This window comes from Rutilus rutilus, assembly GCF_951802725.1.
Source record: "Rutilus rutilus genome assembly, chromosome: 20".
Taxonomy (NCBI): Eukaryota; Metazoa; Chordata; class Actinopteri; order Cypriniformes; family Leuciscidae; genus Rutilus; species Rutilus rutilus.
This window is the reverse complement of record NC_140225.1, coordinates 20,261,653-20,275,466: the sequence shown is the minus strand read 5'-3', so window position 1 is coordinate 20,275,466 and position 13,814 is coordinate 20,261,653. Positions and strand designations below refer to the sequence as shown.

General features: G+C 36.1%; 1 long non-coding RNA gene across 1 annotated transcript; it reads left to right on the top strand.

Annotated features, from left to right (window-relative positions):
- Positions 1-6,915: 6,915 nt before the first annotated feature.
- Positions 6,916-12,217, top strand: LOC311279385. Its single transcript, XR_014625557.1, has 5 exons — positions 6,916-7,232; positions 7,478-7,505; positions 7,668-7,913; positions 8,311-8,472; positions 11,752-12,217. It is a non-coding gene; the product is annotated as an uncharacterized lncRNA (long non-coding RNA).
- The last annotated feature ends 1,597 nt before the right edge of the window (positions 12,218-13,814 follow it).

The window sequence follows — 13,814 nt, the reverse complement described above, 5'->3', positions numbered from 1 at the left end:
CTGTCAATAAAAATGGTCAAATTTTTAAATCTTATTGCGGACGCTCATTTTAGGTGGCGTTTGTTCAACTCATTGACCACAGTACATTGAAAGTAAACATAACCGGAAATAAGTGAGACGTACTATTTCAAAACGGAAGTGCGTCACGAAGCTCAGTGCAAGCAAAGCCCGTCTACAAGTGGTCCATAGACACTGGCGAGGTGTGTTTTTGATGTGCTTTTGTATATTTAGAATGACAATTTGGAATGTAAAGAACAACATATTATACAGAAAATACCATATTCATAAAGAAAAGTGAGCTCAAGGTAAACCAAATTTTCCACATTTTATAAATGACTTTACATTATATGTAGGCCTACATCTTTTGGAACAAACTAAGAACAAATAAGCAATGAAAACATGTAATGCTTTGACAGCACTGGATTTTATGTAAAACAGTTTTTTTTTTTTTTTTCCCTGGAAGCTAATGTTAATGTGATATTGTGAATATGTAATACCTCTTGTTTTTGTGGCATTGAATACAAAAAAATAAAGAAAAATAAAAAAATAGACACCGGCGAGGAAATAATTCTTACTAAAAGGCGAAGTTCATATTACTTGTGCCATTCCGATGTTAGGCCAACTCAATAACCTTGCTCATGAATATTAATGAGGTTATGCTGACGGGACTTGGTGACCTTCCAAAAAGCATTGGTCATTAGTAGGAGTCGTAAATTAGCCTCTCGATTATTAGATTAAATACACAGCGCTTTTGACACTCTAATTCTAAACAAGCAAACATTGCAGGTTTTCTGTGGGGAAAATCTATTTAGGATTCTGTGTCACCCATTTCGCCATGTAAATAAGCAGGAGCACTATATCTGTCACGATTGCGCAGCTATTATGAGATATATTTAGTGACATCTGCGAAAGTGTGATTACTCAAGAGCTCAGTCCGTGAGATCTGTAAACAAGAGGGGTCTTAAAAAAAACATCGGCATGTGAGCCTGTGCACATGTGACTGTAGGCGACATCTAGATCTACAGTAGCTATAAAATCCAGCAGATTTGTTTTCATCAAATCTATATATATATTTCCTTCTTAAATCTTCTTGTAACACATTAATATTATTTATAACATTTATAGGTTATACTATTTTCCAGTAGAGGTCGCCATTGTACAAATGATACTTGAATTTGTAACATTCTCAAGCAATTACTAGTTATTTCCCTTGACAGTTGTAGCCTACATTAGTGCAGTTTTGTTTCATTCATCCATCTGCTATCTATCTATCTATCTATCTATCTATCTATCTGTCTGTCTGTCTGTCTATCTATCTATCTATCTATCTATCTATCTATCTATCTATCTATCTATCTATCTATCTATCTATCTATCTATCTATCTATCTGTCTGTCTGTCTGTCTGTCTATATTAATTCAGTTTAAGTTATTTAAAGTGAACCAACCACTGTATATCATCAACAATATGTAATGCCTAAATGGCAACATCAGACAGTTGGGGGGAGACTCACAAAACTGTGTCTAGCAGCAGGCCGTATATAAAACTGTGGTTTAGGCACAGTGGGAGGTCTGGCTCCTGTGCTGTGAAGACACCCACCCACAACAGTTGGAGAATCATTAAGTTCTGGAAAAATTAGGGATTTGGCATGCCACACCATAGGAGTAATAATTTACGAGCATTTACAGACTTCTGTTCTTTCCTCAGAGCATGACGAGAGAGATTCATCATCAGAATAATTGGGCCGTACTGACTGTGAACCTGATAAAGGTCAAAGGAGTGGAGTCAGTACAAGACATTAACTCCATGTGCCAACCTGAATGTCAAAGATAAACTCTCCTACTTTCTGTTACTGAGAAAGCTACGGGACGGCTTTCAGCTGTTAACTCAAGCAGTCACGAGTGCCAGTGTCATAAAGGTGCTGCTTTATGTGGAGGAGCTGAAAGCCTTTTTTTTTTTTTTTACCTGCCTCAGGACACTGAACTTCCGACCCAGTCTAATGGAAACTACTTTATGTTTTCACATTCACATGTGATTATCCAGAACACTAAGAGATACCGTTCCCACTTCGACTTGCTGTTTGAGCAGCTCTCTGAACCCTGCAACCAGACAAGCAAATATTTCTGACGGTAAACTGAAACTCAACCAGCAATGTCAAGCATAGACACAATATTTACCCATTCTGTTGTAACTCAACATTGTAATGAAACACAATTTCAGCCTTTACAAATGCCCCTTTTCTTTAATGAGGAAGTTGGCTGATATGATTTGCAAGATGGTCACAAATTAGGAAAAAAAATACCATAGGTCTACTTTAAAAAATCCTTCAAGACAGTGTAGTGATATATCATGCAAATAAGCATATTGAAACCTTTCACAGTCCTACATTGCAATGCAGACAACAGCCAGGGACTAGAAGTGAGAATATATCATCTGACAGCTGTATTTAATGACAGCCATATCAGAGAGAGTACAGGCTTAGAAAACAGATCCAGAGCCAATATGGCTATGGAAAATTAATCACACCTATAATTGGCTGTTGGACACAACCATCCATCATATATTTGTATGCAAATAGCTAAATAAAGCATGTAAGGAATAAGGTGGCGGGGTTCATTATGCGCTAGTTGCGATAATATTCCAGTTTAGTACGCTTCTACTCGCCAAACAAATAAACGGTTTCTCACGGTCATTGACTCGTATTGTACGTGTACCGTGCCTGCTGAAAACAGCGTAAAACAAGCCTGTTTTGTATTTTGTGTAGGCCTATATTGCCCGGGTTTACTTTGTTTTAACAAACACGCTTCAATTTGAATCTTCTTCACCATCATTGGACGTTACAGTAATATTAATACTAAAGACCTCAATCTACAACTGATAAATAGGCTACACAAAATGGTGGCAGTTGTGCTTGTGAATGATGCTGCTGCCTCGCGTGATATGAAAGGCGTTGCCGTTGCGTTTGCGATTGACCAATCAAAATCAAGGATTCCAGATATCAGCAAGAAGCTTCAACAGAGCTGTGTGTGGATTGCTTTTGCTCTGTTGTCATTGAGCAATGTTTTATAATTGTAAACAATTCAGACAATTGTATCTTCATCTGGCAGTGCAGAACTTGAGAACATTTAATTGTTTCTGTTTCCATGGAAAACATGTAATGGGTGCCTGTGGTGCTGGGCCACACTTGTTAACATTTATACTTTTTGGTTGACAGCACTTGCAAACTTAATGTCAGTCACTGAGAAAATTCACAGTCAGGTCCAATAAAAGAAGAATTTACCTTAATGTTTACCAAATGGAGGCCCACGTGTGGATTATTGCTCATTTAGAAAGTAACATATTGGTCCAGGTTTCTACACAATTATTATAAAACTATTAAAGGGGTCGTTCAAACAAAAAAGAAAAATCTGTCATCATTTACTCACCCTAAAGTTGTTCCAAACCTGTATGAATTTATTTCTTCTGCTGAACACATTAAGTTTTTTTTCCAATACTATGGAAGTCAGTGAGGCCCATCAACAGTTTGATTACCCATATTCATCAAAATATATTTTGTGTTCAGCAGAAAAAAGAAACTCATAAAAGTTTGGAACAACTTGAGGGTGAGTAAAATGATGACAACATTTTAATTTTTGGTTGAACTATCCCTTTAAGAAGGCTGCGAATTAAAGAATTGAAATACATTTGAGTGACGTGTGGAAGAAGAAAGATTTAAAACACAACTAGTAATTCCTACCATATGGTGGAAGTGCGGTTTTGTAAAAGAACAGTTGTTTCTGGATATGAACCTGGTAATGTCTCACTTATGGTCCATGAGGGAACCCAGGTACTGTAAGAGACTTTTATTTTTGAAGACTGGCGTACTTAAAGCTCCTGGCATGGTGCCTTTATATTTGGTTTTAACAGCGGTAGTTGGAAATGACAGTAGTCTTTTAACTTGTTTATCTCTTAAAGCCAGTTGCTGGCTTGTTAAAATGCACATATTTATGTCTCTTTGGCCCAACCGCATTTACAACATATCAATGGTATCTTGGCTTCGGCTGTAAACCAGCTGCAAGTCCCAAATGTCAGTTTGTGTTTCAAAGCGGACTTTAAAAGTGTGCCTGCTGGAGATCACAAAAGACTTGGGACCTTTAAAATGTAAGCAGAAGGGGATCAACATTTGTGATGAGGTTTACAAATGCATAGCACATGCAAATACAATGTAATCCATGGGAATGGATGTAGCTGCACCTGGCTTTTGTCATTTCATAGAAAATTAAACATTTTCAACAAGGTTATCATAATGCAGTTATGGGATGTTTTCACAACAGTGCGCTTTGTTTGGAGTCATTGGATTTCATTGTAAAATTTTGTCATAAAATGTGATTTCACATGCTGAGTAGCCTATTTAATGCTTTCTGTTTGTCACCCCCAATTGCCACTTAAAAAAAACAATGAATGTTAGAAGCCATTTCTAGAATATCATTACATTGTTGATGCAACAGTCAGTGTATAATTATGTATTATTGTGTGTAAATATGTACTGTATTTAAAGGTACAGTACTAATTACAGTTAATCATTTAAGGGCCAGGAGATCATGGCTGAGTCCAAAATCCCATGCTCTCTTGAGTAGGTACTTATTATGAAGTCATTTCTTCACAACCGCTAAAAAAATATGTTCTTTATAGAATGATTGTGTGTCGTATGAATGTAATCTGGACGCACTACGTTCGCCATGTTGTCATTATCATGTGACCGACCAGCGTCAGTTGTGTCTCGTCACTGCCATTCACAAATCCTCTCCCGTGGCCTCATGGGACAGTAAAGTGACCGTATGCACACTTCAGAATCTCGCTGGAAGAAGGTCATCCGGGTACTTTTTGCCTACTCTTTTGTGAGTACTGTGAATTCGGACATACTTCTTTCGCCTACTATATAGGGAAGTATGCTATTTCGGATGTAGCCCATGTCTGTGTCCACATCCAAAGGGATCTGCCATGCTAGGAAGATAGCATTGAGTGGTGCAGTGATGACATATTTTTGTAGGTGACCTTGAAGTTTACATCCCCCTGGTTCCCTTGACAAAAACCCATTGGTTTTTCCATTGGTTTATGGATTATTACAGAAATTATGATGGTTAAATTCATCATGACAATCTTCACAAATGAACACACATTTTGAAGCCTAAATCCAATTGCCAGAAGTAAAGCTACACCACGTTCACATGACTTCAACATCACCACCATTAGAGATGAGATCACTGCATGTTCGTTCACTTCCTCGTAGAGCTCGTAATTACAACTTGTAAGCTGGTTATTTTCTGAGAGCTCCTTTTTGTGCCACGTGACCGATGCAGATTAATTTAGGTGTTTAGGTGTATAATTGAACGACTCAGAGTAGAACGTGTTGTCATCCCGAAATTATGGGAATAACGTCATGGCGTGATCAGCCATCAACATCATGGCAGCATACGTTTCCAACAACTCTTTCAGTTTTTAAATCATTTTCCCTGAAAATTTTGAATAGTTTGCAAAAGCGTTAAACACAGTGAGAGTAGGTAGACTAGTGAGTACATAGCCCCTTTAACACAGCGCATTGAACCCGGGAAATTGCCGGCAAATTGCCGGAACGCCTTCTGTGTGAACGCAAACACGACCCGGGTTTAATGCCGGGATCGATGCCGGGTTGGGGACCTAGTAACATTGCCGTGTTCAGTCCCGGGACGCGCGCTGTGTGAACAAAAGCCGTAATAAATGCCGTGTCGTAGTGATGACGCTGAAGCCGGGATCGTTCGCCAGCTGTGAAACGGTACGAAATGCGCAATTTTATGATCGAATCAGAGAAATAAATGCACAAGAGTGGTTTCTCGAGAGAGCCCATACAAAAATGTAATATATGGCCATATATGTACTTATATTTTAAATAGCATGACATATATCTATACATATATTTGACTTATATGAGAACACAATATATGCCTGCAACATATATCTATAGATATATTTGACTTATCTGAGAACACAATATATGCCTGCAACATATATCTATACATATATTTGACTTATCTGAGAACACAATATATGACTGCAACATATATCTACATATATTTGACTTATCTGAGAACACAATATATGCCTGCAACATATATCTATACATATATTTGACTTATCTGAGAACACAATATATGCCTGCAACATATATCTATACATATATTTGACTTATCTGAGAACACAATATATGCCTGCAACATATATCTATACATATATTTGACTTATCTGAGAACACAATATATGCCTGCAACATATATCTATACATATATTTGACTTATCTGAGAACACAATATATGACTGCAACATATATCTATACATATATTTGACTTATCTGAGAACACAATATATGACTGCAACATATATCTATACATATATTTGACTTATCTGAGAACACAATATATGACTGCAACATATATCTATACATATATTTGACTTATCTGAGAACACAATATATGCCTGCAACATATATGAACATTTATGTGTCCAAACATGTGAAGAAAATATTTGAGTTCATCCATATATGATACCATATATCTGCATATATTACAGTATAGTATTGGTTTCTCGCATATATGGACAACATTAATTATAAATATGTGACATACATATTTGTTTTCAACATATTTAATAAATGTATGTAAACATACACTGTAACCCTTTACTGTAAATTTATAACGAATTTCTTACAGAATTGTACTGTATTTCCATAATACAGTATTAAGATGTATCTTTTACAGAACAGCTGTAAATATACAGCACATTTCTGTTTTCGTCCTGATAAATTCGTTACCACCATCATACTGACTGAAAAGGCATTGCATTGTGGGATTGATTTCTTTCGCGCTCAATTCAGTTCAAATGTGACGCGTCATGCGAGCAGCAGCAGCAGACAGTAACGTTAGGCAGCTACAACAGGCAAACTCGTTTTGTCAGCGGGATTCAACTGAACAAAATAATCATTCCTGTTATCAAGATAAACAATGTCTGCGAATCTGTGAGCAATTTTAAAGCTTTTTTGAGGTTCGGTTCGTGTTTCAAACATTAGTTGCCTGTGACGCAGCAGAAAATGGACGACGTTAACGGTAGCAGCTACCTGAAGACGGATGGAAGAATTTGTCATTGAATAATCTAACCTGCGCGTGACGATAAGTGGGATTTAGAGTTTGAGAAGATGGAGAATTGTTCAACTGAGTGATACGGTAAGCCAATAGCAGCTATATAAGTTTTTTTTTTTTTTTTTTTTTTTTTTTTTTTGAGTTTCTACATTGTTTTCACGTATTTGGTTTGATTTTGCGAACGCGGTTTAACGTGGCCGCGCAAGCAATTCACTGACTCTGTTCCACCTGTTTACCAAGTAACGTTAACTTCGACATTTCATATAATAGGCAACCTTTACCATGCTATTTGCATGACGTGCATTTGATATATATTTTTTTCGTTTTAGGCTTTGTAATCTGATGGCCATTGTTAATGTAAGTGCTTTTAAGTAGTGTTACAGTTATAGTCTAGCCTATGTGGTAAAAAAAAAAAAATGCTGTCAAATTCTGTCAGTTCTGTGATCGTGCTTTTGAATCGTTGTCAGAATTTTGCTAGCACATGAAAATCCATGTTCCTAATGCTGTTTTCAAATGTAGTAGGCCTATTCCTGATTGCCATCCCATGGTCCTACAACTACTCCCTAATTCAAAGAAGTTAGACGGTGTTATCCTTCAAGCAGATAAGTAGAGATTATTCAGCAAATCTCATTAATTTGTAATATGTTTTATGTTTTGGTTCTGTTGATCAAGGTTGTGCTGTCCTTTTTAAAAATTGTTTCAGGAATTTGCATCGCTGATGTCCAGCAATCTACATTTGCCAGAAAGTCCACGACTTATTTCCTGGTATGTAAACATTAAAGGGGTAGATGAAACCTAAAATGAAAAGCCATCATTTACTCACCCCACTGCAAAATATGTTTTTCTTAATTAGTGTTTTTATTTTGTTCCCAGTCCAGATATCTACAATTCTTACATGAAGAAGCATTTAATAGACACGTAAAAATTGTCTTGTTTTCTTAAAGAATAAGTCAAAATTAAGTGAGTTTATGCTTAAAACAAACAAAATTATATGCCAGTGCATTTTAGCATTCTAACCAATTTTAATTTTTAGTTGAAAAATGTAATTCATAGAACTATGAATAGACAACTACATTGAACCACAGTGGAATCCACAGTAGTTATTTTAATTATTAATATTATTTATTTATTCTTTTTTTTTTTTTTTTTTATTCCATTACAGGTCAATCTCTAAGCAACCAGTGCTGGATATTAAGTTTGGAAGGTCAAGGTGTGTGTGAAGGATCACAGCCTCTTCATCACTGGCCTGGCAGCACTGTTTTCCTCCTCCTATAACTTCAGCTTGCAGTACCAGGAAGAGGCAGCACCTTGAGTTTGTTCAGAGGTTAGTCATTGGCATATTTGCCATTCATATATATATATATATATATATATATATATATATATATATATATATATATATATATAATTAGACTGAATTGTGTCACTAACCTTGACTTGACAGTATTTATTATGTTGACTACTGGTATGAACAATATGGCCCTGGTTTCCATACAGGGCTTAGCTTAAAGGAGAACTCCGGTCAATTTTAACATTGAGCTAATTTTTTTGTACATTTGGAGTGCTGTCAATACAGAGAACAACGACAAAAATTGGTGTTGCCTACACCGAGTTATTCTATTTTTAAAATTTGCACCCTATTGACTTCAATGGGGCAAGTAGTAAGCCTGCTTTTTAGCCTCTTAACATCCTTTAAGTGTCATTACAAGTGCACAGAAAATGTGAGTGATTCCTTCCGAGTGAACACGGGTGGATCTGACTGCAGTAGATGTTAGAGATATTAATAAAAATGAAGTTAATTCAGCCAGCGCTCATACCTTTGTTTACATCCTGTTTTCGGTGGAAGGCCATAGTAATCGATTGTCGAGTTCACGCGAATAGGTTTAGTACCTATGATCACGCGCGTGAACTCGACAATCGACTACTCGTTCATCTTCAGAACACAAATTAAGATATTTTTGATGAAATCTGAGAGGTTTCTGAACCACCCATAGACAGCAACGTCTTTGCAACTTTTAAGGCCCAGAAAGCTTGTAAAAACATTGTTTAAATCAGAGGTCCCCAACCCCCGGGCCGCGGACCGGTACCGGTCCGTGGGACATTTGGTACCGGGCCTCACAGAAAGAATAGGCTATATAACTTAACGTATTTTCCGGACTATAAATCGTTCTGGAGTATATGTCGCATCAGTAAAAAAATGCGTCATGAAGAAGAAAAAACATAATATAGCCTAAGTCGCACTGGACTATAAGTCGCATTAATTTAGAAATGTAGCCTATTTCACAAAAAAAAATATATATATAAAAAAAAGAATAATAATAATTGTTCGGATGGGACTGTTCACCCTTACGGACGTGCAGCGCTCTGAAAGCGGCACAAAAAGACTGCTTTAAAACTTTCACAGAGACCTCAGAGTCAGACAGAAAGCAAAAAGCCTGTCTTTAAATTGTATTTCGTTTTGTATTAATTGTATCTTAATTTTAATCAATGTTTCATCACCCAATTGCCAGGATTTAATAAGAAGTAGGCCTAAATATAATAGAAAATATTTAATCAGGACACGGAGGCGCGGGCGCGTGAACTGGAGCTGATCTCATAAATTAACCGAAATTCAGCGTATAAGGTAGCCTACTTGCCTCACAGACCTGAGACATAGAAAGCTTGAAATGTCTAATTTTAAACAGAACAATTCAAAACAAAAGAAAACTGACTGTTCTCTGCTTATGTAATTCGTATATGTGCATTTCTCTCGGGCGCGTTCAGGCATACTGCGAAGATCGAGTCAGCATTGTCAACTTCATCTTTGCACAGAAAACACTTGTTTAAACAATTAAAATGTCTCCTGCTATATTTTACATATTCATAATCATTCATTTTGGTTCTTAAAATCGGTTCTTTGTGACAGCTTTTAGGTGCTTTATTGGCAGCGCCACCTTACATCGCATCAGCACCGTAAACATGGAGATTTTTTTCTTTTGGGGGGCTTTTTGTTTGTGTTCAGGCTTTCTCAGTTGTCTTTAGACGCGATATTACGAGTACCCTGCTAATAAAATTGCAAGTAAGCCTACACATTGGATTCACGTTTATCCTATATTTAATTGTTTTTTATATATTTTTTATATTTTGTTGTATTTATCCGCCGCACCTTAAAGGCCAGTCCGTGGAAATATTGTCTGATATTAAACCGGTCCGTGGCGCAAAAAAGGTTGGGGACCGCTGGTTTAAATAATCCATGTAACTAGTGCAACCTTAAAGGAGAACTCCGGTCAATTTTAACATTGAGCTCATTTTTTTGTAAATTTGGAGTGCTGTCAGTACAGAGAACAACGACAAAAATCGGTGTTGCCTACACCGTGTTATCCTCTTTTTAAAATTTGCACCCTGTTGACTTCAAGTTTTAAACCTGCTTTTAGCCTCGTAACATCCTTGATGTGTCATACAAGTGCCCAGCCATGTGAGTGATTCCTTCAGAGTGAACACGGGTGAATCTGACTGCAGTAGATGTGAAAGATATCTTGTTGAAACATCTACAAATGTCCGTATATAGGTGAAAATGCCCCTTGAAATCAATTTAAGGTGGCAAATATTACCCCTTAATAAAAAATGTTAATTTCTGTCACTGCTGTAAACTGACCACTGCATAGAATAGGAAAAATATGAATATCTTTGTCAGTCAGCTGTCAACAGGCCTAAACAAGCCATGGCACCAAGCACAGAAACACAATCAGTAAAATGTTATCTAATTATTATCAAGAAAACTTTGAAAATATCGATCGAGACATTTTGTCAATATTGCACACCCCTAATGCATGGTATTAATTTTGATTTCTTCGGGTCTTAAAAAGCCTTAAATTTGACTTTAAAAAATGTGCAGAAACCCTGCTTCATAATATTTAGGTTGAACCACTGTAGCTATATATTTACCAATGTTTTTACCACTTTTCTGGGCTTTGACAGTTGCAATGATATTGATATCAATGGAAGGACAAAACTATCAGATTTCATCAAAAATATCTTCATTTGTGTCCCGAAGATGAACAAAAGTCTTGAGGGTGAGTAATAATGACAGAATTTAAATTTTTGGGTGCAAACATGCATTTTAGTCTGGTAAATCATGTTGTCATATATGCAATAAACATTGCAAGGCTTGCAATTAAGTTAAATTATTTCTGTCACAAAGGTTTGGGCTGGATTCTGGCAGTGTGTGCTCTATATAAACGGAGAGTCTAAAGACTGCCTTTCCACTGATACTCTGATGGCACCGGATGAGGGGATGATATTGTTAATGAGCTGGGTGATGAGTAGACAAAAGTTGTAGAATAAAACTTTAAATCTGGCAACCCCACTTCCAAAAATTTAGTTAGTTGACAGTGCGCATGTAAACAGACACATTGAGTTGATGTATTTTACCAGGGCAGAAAAAATATCAGTTATTGATCACAACATCCAACATTGCATTTTTTTTTTTCACAACATCCTACATTGCATTTTTTTTATTTATTTTTTTATGTTCAGTTTTAGACAGCTTTTGTGCTGTCTCTCTTTGTCAAAATATATACCTTCAGTTAATAATATTTAATTGTTGTTTTTTTCTGCCTTTTAGACGGTTTCTTGACATCAATCCTGAACGTGGATCAAAAACAAAGTAAGGACAAGTAACTTCAAAGAAAACTGGCCAAGTTGTGCAAAACAAGAACACCACTGTAAGCCTACAGGTGTCCTCACTTCTGCGAAACCTTGCAGACTTTGAATGGGATTTCGTTTGCACTTTTATGGACTTCAAAAAAGAATCAGCATTTCACTGTCGTTATAAAGCTTGGAAGAGTTAGGACATTTTTTAATAGAACTCTGATTGTGTTCATCTGAAAGAAGAATGCCATGTAGACCTAGGATGACTTGAGGGTGAGTAAATCATGTGCTAATTTAAATTTTTGGGTGAACTATTCCTTTAAGTGCTAACTGTTACCTGTTTGTTGTTAAGTGTTAAAATTGCATTTTATGTTTAAAAAGTAATTCAGCCAACATGTTCACAGAAGGCAATTTAACTAAATAAATGTTTTAAAACCCAGAAAATGTTGTTTTCTTTTTCCTAGTGTGACTACTCTTATGAAACCTTAAAGTATAATATTTTAATTATGTAATAATAAAAGCAGTATTCCCTGTAAAAATACAATTTATTGCTGTCGACAAGTTTAATAATGTAAAATGTGGTATATACTGTATTTGGTAATTACAGTGGAGTACTGTAAATGCTGTTTACTGTAGTAGTGCTGTAAAAATACAGTATGTGGATAGCAACCCAGCTGCCAGTATTTAACTAAATTTACAGTGAAACGTTTTACAGTGTACATGCATGTGATACTGATGCATTTTTAAAGCTGTGGCATATGGTTATGGTACTTTGTGGATGTATTTGTCAAAAATGACAAAACACTGCATTATTGTATTAAAATACTATATTTGGTATTCACACAATAGACAAAATCTCCAACTATAGGCATTTAATTTCAAGGCATTCAGATATAAGATTTGTATCCCTAATATATGTGAAAGTATGTACTATAGAAATAAGTACATATATGCATGTATACATATATGCGTCATATATGCATGTATACATATATGCGTCATATATGCATGTATACATATATGCGTCATATATGCATGTATACATATATGCGTCTTACATATATTTTACATATATGTGCATATACGGGAAAATATATGGCACTTACATGAAAACGGCCATTTTTGATATATTTTGAAATATATGTTTCATATATGTATATGTATTTTACATATATGAATTTTGCATATATTCTCATATATGCAGCAGACATACATGGGCACTAACATTATATATGTAATTTACATATATTGACATATATTACATTTCTGTATGGGAGAAATCGCAGCTCATAAGCAAACTGAAGACGCTGCTGAGACATTACAAGTCACATCGATGTCACGTGTCTTTCCGGGACATACACGGGTTGTGTGTGAACGCGCTCTCTGATTCCGGAAAATCACTGGCAGTGTGAATGAACCAAAATCAAATGAACCCGGGTCAAATCCCGGGTCACTTTATCCGTGTATTTTCCGGAATCTCTGTGTGAAAGGGGCTAATGAACCAAAATCAAATGAACCCGGGTCACTTTATCCGTGTATTTTCCGTAATCTCTGTGTGAAAGGGGCTATGTGTGTTCGGCATGATGATGTTTAATGTCCCCAAAAACCTCTGTAATCCCATTTAGCCACTTAGCAACTAGTAAAATATAATTAAAAAAACGCAAGGGGATATTACAGATGTATTTTTAGAATAAAATGTAAAAAAATCTTGAGCTTGTGTAAACCACACACCTTATTTTAGGCATTTCTCCAAAAACCCTTCAGGACAATGGAACTAGAAGTGGTAAAAAGCTTGTTTCTGGATTTTGGACCTGCAAAAATATATCATCCCTGCAGCACTATATTTTTGTAGTACTTTTTAAATGGATAGCTCATCCAAAAATTAATATCAAGTCATTGAACTATTGACTGACTGTACATGTTTTACCAAGGCACCATAAAATCATATTACGATCTAAAAACAAATTCATGTAAGTTTTGGAGATAAGGGAATATAGGCCCATGTTGCACCCTTCCAGGACTTTTTGGGCCTCTTTG